The sequence below is a fragment of the Phocoena sinus genome, chromosome 8 (genome assembly GCF_008692025.1).
Source record: "Phocoena sinus isolate mPhoSin1 chromosome 8, mPhoSin1.pri, whole genome shotgun sequence".
Lineage (NCBI taxonomy): Eukaryota > Metazoa > Chordata > Mammalia > Artiodactyla > Phocoenidae > Phocoena > Phocoena sinus.
Window position 1 is genome coordinate 23,827,649 of NC_045770.1, and position 18,419 is coordinate 23,846,067.

At 41.1% G+C, this 18,419-nt stretch overlaps 1 protein-coding gene across 5 annotated transcripts in view; it reads left to right on the forward strand.

The window, feature by feature from the left end:
- EXPH5 (exophilin 5) overlaps positions 1-18,419 on the forward strand; it is a 75,740-nt gene that overhangs the window by 17,036 nt on the left and 40,285 nt on the right. The window contains exon 2 of one of the 5 annotated variants that reach the window (XM_032639828.1): positions 7,989-8,232. The exons of the other annotated variants lie outside the window; for them this stretch is intronic. The gene's annotated coding sequence lies outside the window, so the exon portion shown is untranslated. The remainder of the gene's footprint in view (positions 1-7,988; positions 8,233-18,419) is intronic. 5 annotated transcript variants of the gene reach the window in all.

Below are 18,419 nucleotides of genomic sequence, written 5' to 3' on the forward strand. Positions count from 1 at the left end.
CTAGTAGTTTTCTGGTAGCATCTTTAGGATTCTCTATGTATAGTATCATGTCATCTGCAAACAGTGACAGCTTTACTTCTTCTTTTCTGATTTGGATTCCTTTTATTTCCTTTTCTTCTCTGATTGCTGTGGCTAAAACTTCCAAAACTATGTTGAATAAGAGTGGTGAGAGTGGGCAACCTTGTCTTCTTCCTGATCTTAGTGGGAATGGTTTCAGTTTTTCACCATTGAGGACGATGTTGGCTGTGGGTTTGTCATATATGACCTTTATTATGTTGAGGAAAGTTCCTTCTATGCCTACTTTCTGCAGGGTTTTTATCATAAATGGGTGTTGGATTTTGTCGAAAGCTTTCTCTGCATCTATTGAGATGATCATATGGTTTTTCTCCTTCAATTTGTTGATATGGTTTATCACTTTGATTGATTTGCATATATTGAAGAATCTTTGCATTCCTGGAATAAACCCCACTTGATCATGGTGTATGATCCTTTTAATGTGCTGTTGGATTCTGTTTGCTAGTATTTTGTTGAGGATTTTTGCATCTATGTTCATCAGTGATATTGGCCTGTAGTTTTATTTCTTTGTGACATCCTTGTCTGGTTTTGCTATCAAGGTGATTGGTGACCTCGTAGAATGAGTTTGGGAGTGTTCCTCCCTCTGCTATATTTTGGAAAAGTTTGAGACGGATAGGTGTTAGCTCTTCTCTAAACGTTTGATAGAATTCGCCTGTGAAACTATCTGGTCCTGGGCTTTTGTATGTTGGAAGATTCTTCATCACAGTTTCAATTTCAGTGCTTGTGATTGGTATGTTGATTTTTTTCTATTTCTTCCTGATTCAGTCTTGGCAGTTGTGCATTTCTAAGAATTTTCCCATTTCTTCCAGGTTGTCCATTTTATTGGCATAGAGTTGCCTGTAGTAATCTCTCATGATCTTTTGTATTTCTGCAGGGTCAGTTGTTACTTCTCCTTTTTCATATCTAATTCTATTGATTTGCGTCTCCTCCCTTTTTTTCTTGATGAGTCTGGCTAATGGTTTATCCATTTTGTTTATCTTCTCAAAGAACCAGCTTTTAGTTTTATGGATCTTTGCTATCATTTCCTTCATTTCTTTTTCATTTATTTCTGATCTGATTTTTATGATTTCTTTCCTTCTGCTAAATTTGGGGGGTTTTGTTCTTCTTTCTCTAATTGGTTTAGGTGCAAGGTTAGGTTCTTTATTCGAGATGTTTCCTGTTTATTAAGGTAGGATTGTATTGCTATAAACTTCCCGCTTAGAACTGTTTTTGCCGCATCCCATAGGTTTTGGGTAGTCGTGTCTCCATTGTCATTTGTTTCTAGGTATTTTTTAATTTCCTCTTTGATTTCTTTAGTGATCACTTCGTTATTAAGTAGTATCTTGTTTAGCATCCATGTGTTTGTGCTTTTCACAGATCTTTTCCTGTAATTGATATCTAGTCTCATAGCATTGTGTTCGGAAAAGATACTTGATACAATTTCGTTTCTTAAATTTACCAAGGCTTGACTTGTGATCCAAGTTATGATCTATCCTGGGGAATGTTCCATGAGCACTTGAGAAAAATGTGTATTCTGTTGTATTGGATGGAATGTCCTAAAATTTTTAATTAAGTGCATCGTGTTTAATGTATCAATTAAAGCTGTGTTTCCTTATTTATTTTCATTTTGGATGATCTGTCCATTGTTGAAAGTGGGGTGCTAAAGTCCCCTACTATGAATGTGTTACTGTCGATTTCCCCTTTTATGGCTGTTAGTATTTGCCTTATGTATTGAGGTGCTCCTATGTTGGGTGCATAAATATTTACAATTGTTATATCTTCTTCTTGGATCGATCCCTTGATCATTATGTAGTGGTATTCTTTGTCTCTTCTAATAGTCTTTATTTTAAAGTCTATTTTGTCTGATATGAGAATTGCTACTCCAGCTTTCTTTTGGTTTCCATTTGCATGGAATATCTTTTTCCATCCCCTCACTTTCGGTCTGTATGTGTCTCTAGGTCTGAAGTGCATCTCTTGTAGACAGCATATATATGGATCTTGTTTTTGTATCCATTCAGCCAGTCTGTGTCTTTTGGTGGGAGCATTTAATTCATTTACATTTAAGGTAGTTATCGATATGTATGTTCGTATTCCCATTTTCTTAATTGTTTTGGGTTTGTTATTATAGGTCTTTTCCTTCACTTGTGTTTCTTGCCTAGAGAAGATCCTTTAGCATTTGTTGTAAAGCTGGTTTGGTGGTGCTGACGTCTCTCAGCTTTTGCTTGTCTGTAAAGCTTTTAATTTCTTCATCAAATCTGAATGAGATCCTTGCTGGGTAGAGTAATCTTGGTTGCAGGTTTTTCTCCTTCATCACTTTAAATATGTCCTGCCATTTCCTTCTGGCTTGCAGATTTTCTGCTGAAAGATCAGCTGTTAACCTTATGGGGATTCCCTTGTGTGTTATTTGTTGTTTTTCCCTTCCTGCTTTTAATATGTTTTCTTTTATTTAATTTTTGACAGTTTGATTAATATGTGTCTTGGCGTATTTCCTGTATGGGACTCTCTGTGCTTCCTGGACTTGATTAACTTTTTCCTTTCCCATATTAGGGAAGTTTTCAACTATAATCTTTTCAAATATTTTCTCAGTCCCTTTCTTTTTCTCTTCTTCTGGAACCCCTATAATTCGAATGTTGGTGCATTTAATGTTGTCTCACAGGTCTCTGAGACTGTCCTCAGTTCTTTTCATTCTTTTTTCTTTATTCTGCTCTGCAGTAGTTATTTCCACTATTTTATCTTCCAGGTCACTTATCCGTTCTTCTGCCTCAGTTATTCTGCTATTGTTCCCATCTAGAGTATTTTTAATTTCATTTATTGTGTTGTTCATAATTGTTTGTTTCATCTTTAGTTCTTCTAGGTCCTTGTTAAATATTTCTTGCATTTTGTCCATTCTATTTCCAAGATTTTGGATCATCTTTACTATCATTATTCTGAATTCTTTTTCAGGTAGACTACCTATTTCCTCTTCATTTGTTAGGTCTGGTGGGTTTTTATCTTGCTCCTTCATCTGCTGTGTGTTTTTCTGTCTTCTCATTTTGCTTATCTTACTGTGTTTGGGGTCTCCTTTTTGCAGGCTGCAGGTTTGTAGTTCCCGTTGTTTTTGGTGTCTGTCCCCAGTGGCTAAGTTTGGTTCAGTGGGTTGTGTAGGCTTCCTGGTGGAGGGGACTAGTGCCTGTGTTGTGGTGGATGATGCTGGATCTTGTCTCTCTGGTGGGCAGGTCCACGTCTGGTGGTTTGTTTTGGGGTGTCTGTGGCCTTATTATGATTTTAGGCAGCCTCTCTGCTAATGGGTGGGGTTGTGTTCCTGTCTTGCTAGTTGTTTTGCATAGGTTGTCCAGCACTGTAGCTTGCTGGTCGTTGAGTGAAGCTGGGTGCTGGTGCTGAGATGGAGATCTCTGGGAGATTTTCACCATTTGATATTATGTGGAGCTGGGAGGTCTCTTGTGGACCAGTGTCCTGAAGTTGGCTCTCCCACCTCAGAGGCACAGCACTGACTCCTGGCTGCAGCACCAATAGCCTTTCATCCACATGGCTCAGAATATAAGGAAGAAAAAGTAGAAAGAAAGAATTAGTAGAAGTAGAAAGAAAGAAAGAAAGAAAGGAGGGAGGGAGGGAGGAAGGAAGGAGGGAAGGAAGGAAAAAGAGAAAGAAGATAAAGTAAAATAAAATAAAGTAAGATAAAATATAATAACGTTATTAAAATAAAAAATAGTAATTAAGAAAAAAATTAAAAACAACAACAACAACAAAAAAAAACGGACAGCTGGAACCCTAGGACAAATGGTTGAAGCGAAGCTATACAGACAAAATCTCACACAGAAGCATACACATACATACTCACAAAAAGAGGACAAGGGAAAAAAATAATCCATCTTACTCCCAAAGTCCACCTCCTCAATTTGGGATGATTCGTTGTCTAAAGGAGGGAGGGAGGGAGGGAGAGAGGGAGGGAGGGAGGGAAGGAAGGAAGGAAGGAAGGAAGGAAGGAAGGAAGGAAGGAAGGGTAAAATAAAATAAAGTTATTAAAATAAATAATTATTAAGAAAAAAATTTTTTTAAAAACTGGACAGATAGAACCCTAGGACAAATGGTGGAAGCAAAGCTATACAGACAAAATCTCACACAGAAGTATACACATACATACTCACAAAAAGAGGAAAAGGGAAAAAAATAATCCATCTTACTCCCAAAGTCCACCTCCTCAATTTGGGATGATTCGTTGTCTATTCAGGTATTCCACAGATGCAGGGTACATCAAGTTGATTGTGGAGCTTTAATCCGCTGCTTCTGAGGCTGCTGGGAGAGATTTCCCTTTCTCTTCTTTGTTCTCACAGCTCCCAGGGGCTCAGCTTTGGATTTGGCCCCGCCTCTGCGTGTAGGTCGCTGGAGGGGGTCTGTTCTTTGCTCAGACAGGACAGGGTTAAAGGAGCAGCTGCTTCAGGAACTCTGGCTCACTCAGGCCGGGGGTAGGGAGGGGTGCAGCAGAGGCCGGCGTGACATTGCACCAGCCTGAGGCATGCCGTGCGTTCTCCCGGGGAAGCTGTCCTTGGATCCCGGGACCCTGGCAGTGGCGGGCTGCACAGGCTCTCCGGAAGGGAGGTGTGGATAGTGACCTGTGCTCGCACACAGGCTTCTTGGTGGCGGCAGCAGCAGCCTTAGCATCTCATGCCCGTCTCTGGGGTCCGCGCTTTTAGCCGTGGCTCGCGCCCGTCTCTGGGGTCCGCGCTTTTAACCGTGGCTCGCGCCCGTCTCTGGAGCTCCTTTAAGCAGCGCTCTTAATCTGCTCTCCTCGCGCACCAGGAAACAAAGAAGGAAGAAAAAGTCTCTTGCCTCTTCGGCAGGTCCAGACTTTTCCCCGGACTCCCTCCCGGCTAGCCGGGCTTCACTAACTCCCTGCAGGCTGTGTTCACACCGCCAACCCCAGTCCTCTCCCTGCGCTCCGACCGAAGCACAAGCCTCACCTCCCAGCCCCGCCCGCCCCGGCGGGTGAGCAGTCAAGCCTCTCGGGCTGGTGAGTGCCGGTCGGCAGCGATCCTCTGTGCGGGAACCTCTCCGCTTTGCCCTCCGCACCCCTGTTGCTGTGCTCTCCTCCACGGCTTCGAAGCTTTCCCCCTCCGCCACCCACAGTCTCCGCCCGCGAAGGGGCTTCCTAGTGTGTGGAAACCTTTCCTCCTTCACAGCTCCCTCCCGCTGGTGCAGGTCCCGTCCCTATTCTTTTGTCTCTGTTTATTCATTTTTCTTTAGCCCTACCGAGGTACATGGGCACTTTCTTGCCTTTTGGGAGGTCTGAGGTCTTCTGCCAGCTTTCAGTAGGTGTTCTGTAGGAGCTGTTCCACGTGTAGAAGTATTTCTGGTGTATCTGTGGGCAGGAAGGTGATCTCCACATCTTACTCTTCCGCCATCTTCCTCTCGTCCCCCTCTTTTCATTTTTAAGTGTTTAAACTGCAGAACCTTTTTGTGGCCTATTTTTAAAATATCTGTCGTGTATTTTATGTGTGGTCGTCTTCCTTTCTTCCAGATGCCATAAAGTAGATAAGCATGACTTTTGGATCATGCACACTTGAGGGCAGGTCTGAGTTGCTGAATCTCTGTGTTTGCACTCGAGCCTACACTTTGCAGTCCCCTTCAGGATCACTGAAGGCCAAAGGAGAACTCTGTCTGCTGAAAGTTGTCCCCAAAGTAGCTGGTGTTGGGTACTTCACTCCTCAGAGTAGAAAAATCACTGGGGCTTGCTGAGGGGACTGCTAACAATGGCCTTCCCTCTGGGGGAGTATGTCAGGAGGGTCTGGCCATCCCTCCACTTGGCCTGCTTGCTAGTGCCTCTTCTTCCTCAAGGACATCAGTTTCTTCCCTATTCTCAGCAACCCTCAACCTCACACCCCACCAAACATTCTTAGTTGTAGGTTAGGCTATAGCACTGCCTCCACCAAAGACAACAGGAAAGGCCAGTAAAATAGGTCATGTCTGTCGATAGCTGTTTAATTGCTTTGTCGCTGTCATCCAGGCAAAACTTTAAAAGGTTTATGAGTAACATATTCCCTCCAGGGTAGTTGTCTCCACCTTCAAAGTCACATGCACCACCCCTCACCTACCTTTGCCTCACACCTCGTACGCCCAGTTCCCCTGAGCTCTGGCTCCAGCTGCTTCCCCAGCTTTTTTCACTTCCTCCATGTGTCAGCATGTAACCACTTGTTCCGGGCCTCCCAGATCCTTAAGCAGAGTTCAAGGGGAACAAAATGATATGTAAATGTGAATTTTTTTATTATAAACAATCTTCGTGTGTCTAAAAGCCAACTAAGTGTTGTAAGTGTCACAGTTTCCAAACAGTGCTGCAAAACAATTACAGTTTTATCATCAAAGTGATTAAAATGTTTTTCTCTTCTTAGCTCATCTGAGCTTCATCTCTGAGGTACTATAGGCACACCTAGGTGGCAACTCCTAAAGATGGAAGATTCTACACCTCCAGGGGCCTGGGTCTCTTGGGGAGGTAAGCCAGGTCCTCACTACTCCTTTGGCTTCCTTCCTGGGAGGTAGGTCATCACCAGGAGTTTTTTTTATTGTAGGTCAATCAACCGTCAAAGTTACGTGTTGGGGGTAGCATTGCAATTTCACCTCTTTCTCTTGGACCTGCCAGATATGACAAGCTTCTCCATTTGCAGCATTAAGGCAACTGTCTTGGGAACCTGTCACTGCCTCAGGACCCTCCTCACATCACCTCACAGCATCAGGGGTCAGAGTCGGGTACCTCTGTGTTCCTGTTGAGGGTGAAAGCCCCATAGGGTAGATTTTTTTCCCAGTATATTGACTCAACAACACTTCTGTTAGGTATCAAACACTCATTTATTCACAGATGAGATCCTACCATGATCTTAGTACCAGAGATACTAAAATGCTCTCCACAATCTCTCAGTGTAGTGAAGGAGATGGATTTGAAAACAGTATATTCACTATAATGTGGCAGGTGATAAGGTAGTTGCACACAGGGACACAGAGATCATTTAACCCCATGTGTGGTTAAATGGGGTTAACCCCAGGGAAGACTTGCAGGAGGAGATAAGTCACAAAGATGTGAAAGACCCTGATGGAGTTGCAGCACCATTAGCAGTGGCTAGCACTGGAATACAGAGTGAGAGCCAATGACCTGCAAGAGACGGCTTGGTACAAACTGGGGGTGAGGAGGTGCCATTGAAATGCTTAGCAACAGAGTGACAGTGTCACATGTGCCTCTTAGGTAGATGGCTCTGTATGAAGGGTGAAGCCCAGATTAGAAGACAGATATGTTTAGGGGCCTTGACTAGGGGTGAAGAGAAAGGGAAAGATTCAAGAAATATTTGCACAGTTAAATTAGCAGGACTTAGTGGCTGATTGGCTGGAGGAGGAGGGGGAAGGAGTGTTCATATGAACTTAGATTTCTGGCTTTGATGAGTTTTTGGTATTTGACCTACTGTTTACACTGAAACTGGTAGATTCAAGTGGACTCTACACTTTGTGAGTCCCGGGTGAGGTAATATATATGAATATTAAAGGACATCAATTCCTCCATCCATCAACTTCTAAACATTTAAAAATTACATTATCTCTTGATGAATGTTATCTCTTAGCAGTTAAGTTCATTTTAGGCCTGACACTGGGATTGGGGGTGAAGGGAGGAGTAAGCAGATTTCAAAGCAGAATTCTGACTAGGGAGATTGAAGCTTGTTCCCCAGCTCCAGGCGGCCTGGTAAAGGACATCTGGGGAGAAGCGGAAAGCAGCCACCTGACAGGAGAGGAGGGGACAGATTGGCCCACAAGAACCGCCTGCCAGAGGAAACTGCAGCGGGTTTCATTTCCTCCCTTTCAGCTCTGGACTTCTATCAGGAGCTTTATCTCTCTCCTATTATAAGCAAAAATAATTAAGACCAACTAATCATTAAAACACCTTTTCCCCCCTTCCAAAGAAAAAGCAAGACATTTCATTTCAAGTGGCTGTTTCCCTCTGAAGTGGCAGTGCAGCAGCACCCTTTTCTTCATTCCGGGCTCAGCAGAAGTGTATTTCACCTTCAGCAAGTGGGGGAATCCCCTCTTCTGTGCGCCCTGCCCACCAGCCTAGGGCATTGAGGATCTTGTCCAGAAGCTTGTCCAGAGTCACTGAAGAGAGAGGCAAAGCCATCATTCTACCTTGTGCTACTCAGCACCCATCAGGTAAGATGCTGTGCACCAGGATGAAGCCCCCAGCAAACCACTGGCCCTGGTATTTCAGAATTTGCCTGAATATGTTGAACGCATACCTCTAGGTTCAAAGCAGCAAGGCTGAGAATGGTATCTTCAGTAGGAACGATGATAAAGGAGAAAGGTACACCTTTCCAAGTTTAACATGATGGTAGAGTACTTAAATCCCAACATGTTTGGGGATCAAGATTAGTGATATTTTCATCTTTATTAGAATAAGAAATCATTGACAAATATTTTGAGGACCTACTATTTTTTTATGGGCTATGCAAACTTCTATGGTAAATGCAAAGTGCAGAACCCAAGAAATTTATGATCTATTTGGGTGGACAATTGAAAATTTAAATAATATTATAAGGTTACACATGACTAAGTACCTAATGGGTAGTACAGACAGTAGGATTTTGGAATGAGAGTAAGATGGATGGTAGCTGAAATTATTAGGAAAGACTTCATAAAGAAACTGGCCTTGAAGGGTGGTTGGATGTGGATAAGTGGAAGGTGGATAAGGGGAGAATGACTTCCAAGTATGCCTTGTTAACACTTCCATTGAATCAAGTCTATATAACACACTTATTGAATTTTAATTTCTAGTTAGAATATGTAAATCTTCAATTCAGGAAGGCTATTCATGTCAATACTGGGAACTAAAGTCCTAAGTAAAAGAGCTAGTGTTTATTTATTGTGGGAAAACTGCTGGCTTGCTGGAGCATTCCATCAACTGAATTGTTTCCCTCATCCTCCCCAGAGATCTATTCACCCTCGGTAACTTCTGCTAAATTGTTCACTAATTTTTAGCAATCTTTCACATAGAGAATGAGATTTAGGCTAGCTGTTTATATATTTTTCTGCAAATGATAAATAGCAGAGCAGCACAAAATCATTTTGATAAAATAGAAATTCACTGTGTCTTAAAGTGTTATGTGGCACTTTTCTCCATATCTCAGGCTTTCAGTTGAATCTGCTGAGTCAGGGAGCAGTCACCAGCTGTGTGAGTGATAGGCATGAGGCCACAAAAAGAAATCTTTGGCTTCCCCTCCAAGCCCTGTTCTTTACATAAGAGCATAGGAGCCTCCAGAAGACTTGCATGATCTTAGTGTTGAAATTTCTGTGTACCAAAGAATTGAGAGAATTTCAGAGTTTCTGGGATTCTTATTTATAACCCAATGACCAGGACAGTATTGAAAATATTAATGGATAATGGTTGACCTCCATGAGTAAATTTGGACGATTTCCCTTGATGCAAGGCCAGCAAATATAAATTTCCTATGACCATTTAAAATAAAACAAGAACAAAATGAAGTTCTTCACTCTCCTACTTCACTTCCTTTGCTCAGATTACTCTCTGCCAATGATGGCCTGCATGCATCCCCGCTCTGTGCACACATGTACACACACACACACACACACCCTGTACCTACTTTCCAAACCATTCCACCATTCACTGGGGATAAGCATCACTAGTGAGGAACAATGGTGGATTCAGACTCTGAGCTAACAAGGCTTATCTCCCTGTCTTTAAGACCCATCTTCAGGAATGTTTTCCCAGCCCGTAGCCAGAATTAATCTTAAAGCAGGAGTCTCGGTTTTCTTTTCTTTTTTTTTTTTTTTTTTTTCAACAGGAAAGCCTGTTTTTGTTTTTACTGGAGGCTCAGGTGGCACATGACAGTTCATAAAATGGCTTCAGAGGTAGGGGGTAGTGGGGAAACAAAAATTAAACTGGGATGGGAAAGAAAAACAACCAGGAGGAGGTAAGAGCTGGCTGTTTCCTTCTCAGCCTGATTTAGGGGAGGGAGTTGGTGCCTCTGAACAATAAGAATGGATCCCTTCCTTTAACCCTTGGTAAGGGAGAGAAAAAAAAGCAAAAGGCTGTTGCTTTGGCCCTCCTGAGTCTCAAGGAAAAAGGGGAAAAGCCGGTGTTTTGATGTCATGAATTGTGGGAAAGGGGGTAGGGAGGTGCTGGGTGGGATACAGGTCAGTTGGAAAAACTGGCAGATACCAGATGGTGGCTCTGGGTGTCCTTTGAGTTGGAATCACTCCAGTATGGTGGTTGGAGGGTCCCCACTGTTGATGGGGGCTGAGGTCTCCGGGGCTGTGGGCTGCCTGGGTCCAGGGGGCTGCTGCCATCTCTGCTGGACGTAGGGGCAGTTTTGTGGGCGCTGGGGCTCAGGCCGGGAACAGTCAGTGGCGCCTTGGCTGGGCTTGGTAAGAGTCTCGTTTTTCTATTATGTGATTGATATAGTAAGAAATATATATAGTTTAGGTATTCATCCCAGGTTCCTGGTACAGAACGTCTAAAGCCCTTAATATATCCTGAGTGGGAGGGGTAAGAGGAGTATCTTTTGTTATTCATTATAAGCCCCTTTCAACCACCTGAGTTTACATTAATGGGGTGACTCTTGGAGGATGGGGGCTGGTTGCCAGAGGAACCAATCATGTGATTAGAGGGCTGGAAATTTTAGCCACCCCCTAACTTCACCCCCGCCTTAATCACCAATGGCCGGTTATTTAATTAGTTATGCCTACATAATGAAGCCTCCATAAAAACAATAAACAACAAAGTTCAGAGAGCTTCTGAGTTGGTGAACAAGAATGACTCTACGTGCCAAGAGGTGGCATATCCTAAACTCCATGGGGACAGAAGCTCCTGTGCTCAGGACCCTTCTGGATCTTGTCATACATATCTCTTCATCTGGCTATTTATTTGTATCCTTTAAAATATCCTTTGTAATAAATTGGTAATAGTAAGTAAACTATTTACCTGGGTTCTGTGAGTGGTTCTAATAAGTTGTCAACCCTGAAGAGGGGGTCATGGAAACCCCCAATTTACAGCTCGTCAGTCGAAGTCCTAGAAGTCTGGACTTGAGCTTGGTGTCTGAAGTGGAGTTAGTTTTGTGGGACTGAGCCCTTAACCTGCGGGGTCTGCACTAACTCAGAAGTGTTGTGAATAGAGAATCTGTTTTTCTTTTAAAGGTCTATCATGTCCTGTGTTATATCACAGCTATTTTGTACGTATCTTTTCCTACTGTTAGATCTTAAATTTCCTAGTGCTTTCAAGTCATTCTTACAAATTTAAATTCTCATTATAGTTTAATTGAATCTTTTTTTTTTTTTCCACTCAAAGAACATTTTTCAAACCTTTAGTGGTGTCAGCCCTGAGTTAATCACGGGACAAAAAACTGTTTAAGGAAGGGCATTGCAAACCAAAGAGAAACTTGGAAAAAGGCCCAGAGAGCATGCAAAGAGTTTGGAATGGTTGGTACATAGGGTTTAAATGAGAGGGTAATGGGAAACAAGTCCAGACAGGTAAGTGTGGGGTCTGGTCATGAAGTTTTACATATGAGGAAAATGAGACACATAGATGTTATTTGATCAGCCACAGTAACAAAGGGATTAGAACCCATCTGATTGTTCCCACCATCCAGGCCCAGCAACTTTACATAAGCTCAGACAGTGATGTTATGCAACCATGCCAGTCTGAGGCAACTGGGTGGGGAAAGATGAAAATAATGCAGAGAGCATCTGTGACAATTGTGTCTGTGTGGTCGGGCCACACGATGCCTCTCTTTGTACTTCCATAGAGGCAAGAGCAATAGGAGGCAAACAACCAAGAAAACTAGGTGCTCTGAAGACAACATCTAGCACTGCTCTGTGGCAAGTCATAGTGGCCAACCTGAGCCCCCACTTAGTAACCCACAGACCGGTCTGTGAGCTACACTTCGAAGCAAATACCAAGAATTGCCAGCTCTGCCATTCTTTTGGCCTTTGCCTTGAGATTCAAAGAACTAATATTTTCAGTGATACCTGAGTTACAATAATAAGCAAAGGTGTTGAGCAGGTAAGTCATTAAAAAATGACACATAGCCTATAAACATATGAAGTAATGTTCAACCTCTCCAGTAATAAAAGAAAATTTTTAATGAAAAAATTATTTTTTTCTTATTAGATATCAGATTATCAAGATTAATAACAACAATAATAACTACTGTTGGCAAGGATATGGGAAAATTGGCACACATGTAGAATCTGCTGGTTGGAGAAAAATTTGATGTAAGCTTTCCACAGAGCAATTTGTCAATGTATTTCATCAGTAATTAAAACATGGTCATTCTTTCTGACAATTCTACTTCAAGGAAATTTATCCTAAGAAGCTAATTAGAGAGGTGCACAATGCTAGGCTGGAACTATGTTCATTTCAACATTATGGCTGTGAAAAATTAGAAATGACTCATGTATCTAATGTTAGGGGAGTAGGTACACATCCTACGGCACGAAGACACAATGGTAAAAGGATATTGATGTAGTGCAGCATTCTTAATATAATGCTAAGTGGGAAATGTTGGCTGCAAAACAGTATTTATAGTTTAAAAACATTTTGAAAAATGTATACATGTATAACTGGCATGTTGAGAAATTAGGACTCATGGGATATAATCAGAAAGCACCTTTAGTTTTGCCTTTAAATGCCACTGGATAAAAACATGGGCTGTCCCATGACTTTTCTGCTCACTTTCAGGTAGTAAACATCCTTTGGTCACTTGAAGACACAAAACCACTGTCTCAATTCAATACAATAATTAGATTGTCCAGTCCCTGATTAATTCCAGTGTTACTCAGAGCAGCAGCCGTTTCCCCTCACACAGCCACAGCTTGCGGCAGTGAGAAGCCTGTAACAGTAAGGAGGGGTTTGATCCTACCTTTTCCCTGTCAGCCTCTACTCTCCATCCCCTCGAAGGTATTTCTTGACCATTCCAGAGTTGAAGTGGAGGATGGAGGGGAGGAGAGGTACATGTTTGGGTGGGGGTAGGGGTGTATGTTAGGAAGCTCTTTCTTGACTGGGGTGGCTTCACGGTCTCTGAGGCCGGGCAGGTGTTTAAATATGCCTCTTGTGTGCTCAGGTGGGGTTTTCAGGCTCTCTTGATACCCTGATGTGCCCCCTCCCCTGCTCTCTGCCAACCCCTCCATGTCCCTAGGAATCTTGTGATTCGCTCACAGCCTTTCTATTAAGGTTTCTTCGCCTCTTGAGCCAGCTATCGTGGACATGAACTAAGAGAACCTCAGCCCCCCCTCAGCCTCTCCTGTGGCCCATGTCTTGTCCATGAGAAATGTGTAGAACTGTTCATGCATGAGAAACTCTGGAAGTGAGGACTGACTGCCAACTGAGCAATCTCCCTTCAGTCTCCCCTTACTTCCCTCACTCTAGGCTGGCTGGCCCCAGTTTCTCAAACTTATGCTTCTTAGGCAGGAGTTAGACACCAGTTGTCCTTTCCCCAAAACTCTAAAGGACATATATTAAGCTCTTTCAGTGGTACTGTTGAAGCCCCTCTGTAAAAAAAGACTCTGTGTCTCTGCTCTTCTGAACCAATGTGGGTAAGGGGACTTGTTACCCTACCATGAGATCCACCCTCTTAACAGATTTTTCAGTGCACAGGACAGACAGTATTGTTATCTACAGGCACAGTGTTGTACAGCAGATCTCTAGAATTTATTCACTCATGAATAAATGAAATTTTATACCTGTTAATTAGCAACTCCTCATTTCCCCCTCCCCCAACCTCTGGCAACCATCAATATATTCTTTGCTTTTATGAGTTTGACTATTTTAGAAACCTCATATAAGTGGAATGATGTATTATTTGTCCTTCTGTGATTGGCTTCTTTCATTTGTCATAATGTCCTCAAGGTTCATCCATGTTGCATATTGCAGGATTTCCTTCTTTTTTACAGCTGAATAATATTCTATTATATGTATATACCACATTTTCTTTTACCAGTTCATCTATTGTTGGGCATTTAGATTGTTTCTACATCTTGGCCATTATTCATAATGGTGCAGTGAACAAGGGAGTGCTAATATCTTTTCTAGACTCTGATTTCAATTACTTAGGATAAATACCCAGAAATGGGATTGCTATATCATATGGTAATTCTATTTTTAATTTTTTGAGGAACCTCCATGCTGTTTTCCATAATAACTGCACCATTTTGTATTCCCATCAACAGTGCACAAGGGTTCCAATTTCTCTACATCCTTGCCAACACTTGCTGTCTATTATTATTATTATTATTACTACTACAATGGCCATCCCAACAGGTGTGAGGTGATATCTCATTGTGGTTTTAATTTGCATTTGCCTGATGATTGCTGACATTGAGCATCTTTTTATATATCTATAGGTCATTTGTATGCCTTCTTTGGAGAAATGTCTATTCAAGTCCTTAGCCCATCTTTAAATTAGGTTATTAGGTTTTTTGCTATTGAGTTGTAGGAGTTCCTCGTATATCTTAGAAATTAACCTATTATCAGAAATATAGTTTGCACATATTTGCTCCTATTCCATAGTTACCTTTTACACCCTACTGGTTGTTTCCTTTGCTGTGCAGAAGGTTTTTAGTTTGATATAGTCCTCTTGTCTACTTTTGCTTTTGTTGCCTATGCTTTTGATGTCATATCCATGAAATCACATCACACGTCCTGATGTCAAAATATATTACAAAGCTACAGTAACTAAAACAGTATGATACTGGTGTAAAGATAGATATATAGACCAATGGAACAGAACAGAGAGCCCAGAAATAAATCCATACATATATGTCAACTGATCTTTTTTTTTTTAATATTTATTTGTGTATTTATTTTGGCTGCACCAGGCTCCAAGTTGTGGCATGCGGGCTTCTTAGTTGCAGCATGCAGACTCCTTAGTTGTGGCACGCGGACTCCTTAGTTGCAACATGCATGCGGCATTTAGTTCCCCAGCCAGGGATAGAACCTGGGCCCCCTGCACTGGGAGCATGGAGTCTTACGCACTGGACCACCAGGGAAGTCCCAATGTCAACTGATCTTTGACAAGGGTGCTAAGAATACACGAAGTACAAAGGATAACCTGTTCAACAAATGATGTAGGGAAAACTGGATATCCACATACAAAAGAATGATATTGGACCCTTGCCTTACCGCATACACAAATATCAACTCAAAAGGCTTACACATAAGACTGGAAACTGTAAAAGCAGAAGAAAACATAGGATAAAGTCTTTGACTTTCTTTCTTTTTTTTTTTTTTGGTTTGTTTTTATAAATCCTACCAAACAAATTCTCCTACTGGTCTTCTCACAATTCAATTGAGTATGTGGAATCACTTGCTTTCATGCCTCAGCTAAAACTGAGACAGGCTGGGTCTCAGTATAACATCCTGTTACCCCTGCTTTAAAATGCTCTGTGGACATAGGCACACACAGCAGTATCTCTGGTTGTGGGGATTATGAGTGACTTTTTTTTTCAAGCTTTTCTGCAATTTTCAAGTCTTCTGTACTGAGTGTAACTTCACTTTAATAATTAGAAAAACAATGAACTTAAAAATTGTACAATAGCAAATCAAAGTCAGTTTTGTTGACATTAGAAATTTCCCGTCCCAACCCTGAAGAATTCCCTTGTAAAAAGATTTCTACATGTAGCCTTTTCAGATGACAAGGAACACGCTCTAGTTTACCTCAAGTGATGGGTGGCACTCTATTGTAAGTCTGCAGTGGGGAATTAAGGAAACAACAGCCTCAGCTTGCACAACCAGTCCTTGGGAACAAGAACAGTGATCACAACATAGCAACATTCTGGTGCCAATCAACCAGGCTGGTAATCTACCAGACTTGTGGCTCAACTACTTTGTTCTGCTTTTCCCTGTTCACTTCCATGGCCATGGTTGATTTTCTTCTTGCAACTTTCCTTTCTGCTTCAGGGCTTCTGCCTATTCCAGACTCTGTTTCCTCATGGCTTCTACTTCTGGTACTGCTTAATGCCTTCTCAATGTCTCTCTCAGCCGCTGTGTCACTTTAGTGTGTCTTACTTGTCATAATGATTTCAAGACATGTCAAGAGGAAGGATATGAATAAGTTGTTAATTACTCTCCAAAATAGAGCACATCAGTTAGGCAGCATTCTTTTTTTTTTTAATATTATTTTATTTTTTGAGTTTTATTTTTTTTATACAGCAGGTTCTTATTAGTTATCTATTTTATACATATTAGTGTATATATGTCAATCCCAATCTCCCAATTCATCCCACCACCACCATCCCCACCCACCCCTTGGTGTCCATACGTTTGTTCTCTACATCTGTGTCTCTATTTCTGCCTTGCAAACCAGTTCATCTGTACCATTTTTCTAGATTCCACATATATGTGTTAATATACGATATTTGTTTTTCTCTTTCTGACTTACTTCACTCTGTATGACAGTCTCTAGGTCCATCCACATCTCCACAAATGACCCAATTTCATTCCTTTTTATGGCTGAGTAATATTCCATTGTATATATGTACCACATCTTCTTTACCCATTCATCTGTCAATGGCATTTAGGTTGTTTCCATGACCTGACTATTGTAAATAGTGCTGCAATGAACATTGGGGTGTATGTGTCTTTTTGAATTATGGTTTTCTCTGGGTATGTACCCAGTAGTGGGATTGCTGGGTCATATGGTAATCCTACTTTTAGTTTTTTAAGGAACCTCCATACTGTTCTCCATGGTGGCTGTATCAATTTACATTCCCACCAACAGTGCAAGGGGGTTCCCTTTTCTCCATAACCTCTCCAACATTTGTTGTTTGTAAATTTTCTGATGATGTCCATTCTAACTGGTGTGAGGTGATACCTCATTGTAGTTTTGGTTTACATTTCTCTAATAATTAGTGATGTTGAGTAGGCAGCATTCTTGCTCATGTTTAGCTTTTGGGTCAATCATGAATCCCTGGTTCAGTTGATTAGGGTCAGGAATGTGAAAAATTTTGGATCACATAACCCAAAGCCTAGCAACTACCCATGACAATTTTGCTAGTGAAATAGGCTCCCAACATATCATGGACTGCCCGTATGCTAGAAAAGCGGTCCATGTCTTTCAGACAGACCTACCACCATGTTTAATTCATTACCTCTATGGTTTAATTGAGTCCTATTTTTGGATATCAGTAAAGGGGCCAGAATTTACAAAACAAAACAAGATGGAGAGAATCAGATATCCAGTTTTATTTTTCTATGCTATACATTACTTCATCACATCCTACCTGAAAGAAAACAAACATTTTTGCAAACAAATCCAAAGTGATTCAAAACCAAATAATGACTTTTAAAATTTAATGTCATTGTTAATAAAGAATAGACCACATCCATCTACAATACCAAGTAAACAGTTCTTTTCATTTCCACTTTTCTTCTGTAAAATACACCTGGCATTACTACTTCATTACAACTGACATTTCTTCTCATTTTTGAGAAATGGTTGACTGTTTACAGATTGAGTACAATTCTGTACCTCTTCTTGATGCACTGAGACATATTCATATAAAGTACATAATAGCTTCTGATGTTACATTATCATTTTTATTGTGTAACAAAGCTTCATTTGGGACTTTTTTCCAAAGAGCCATTGAGATTTTATGATAAAGCATTTAATACATTATAAAGAATGATCACAATTTTTTTTTGTTATTGAGAAAGAAAAATTTAGGTACTAGAATCTGAAAGTTAAAATGATAGTAATAATGCATAACAACAGTATTGCCAGTAAAATATCTTTTATATGTGTTAAGTTTCCATAAATAAGTTACATAATTTGGAGTAGAGACAAACATTTGTACTGCTGGCATTATTTCATTTCACCCCAGGTACTGATTTTGTTATAGAATTATTCTAGGAGTGCTTAAGAGTATGTTTGTGTAAATAAATGTAACTACATCTAGAGACAAAAAACTTAATAAGCTCTTCTGGATAAGATAATACCATATGAAAGCAGTTTGGGATAACTGATCAGAAGAGTAATAATTATCATTAATACCATTTAGCAGAGGGATTAAAGGGAAATGTTCAACGCAAGCCCTTTGGGATATGATTCTGCAGTAATTTCTGATGAGGTGGAATGTTGGCTTGTCAGGTCAGTAGAAGGCAAGAAGCCCTTTTAAAAAAACCCAAACTGATCATTGTGAGGCAAGTTTGCTAGAGAGCACTTGGAAAAGCAGCAGCCCTTTGGATAAGGATTACTTCAAGGGTTAACTCCTTTTGAAAATGTATTGTAAATTGTAATCCAAACTAGTGAGCTTTAATTGATGCCCACGTCAAACTTTCTTTGAATCGTGAAGTGGGTAATGGTCTGCAAGCCATGGACTTTCTGAAC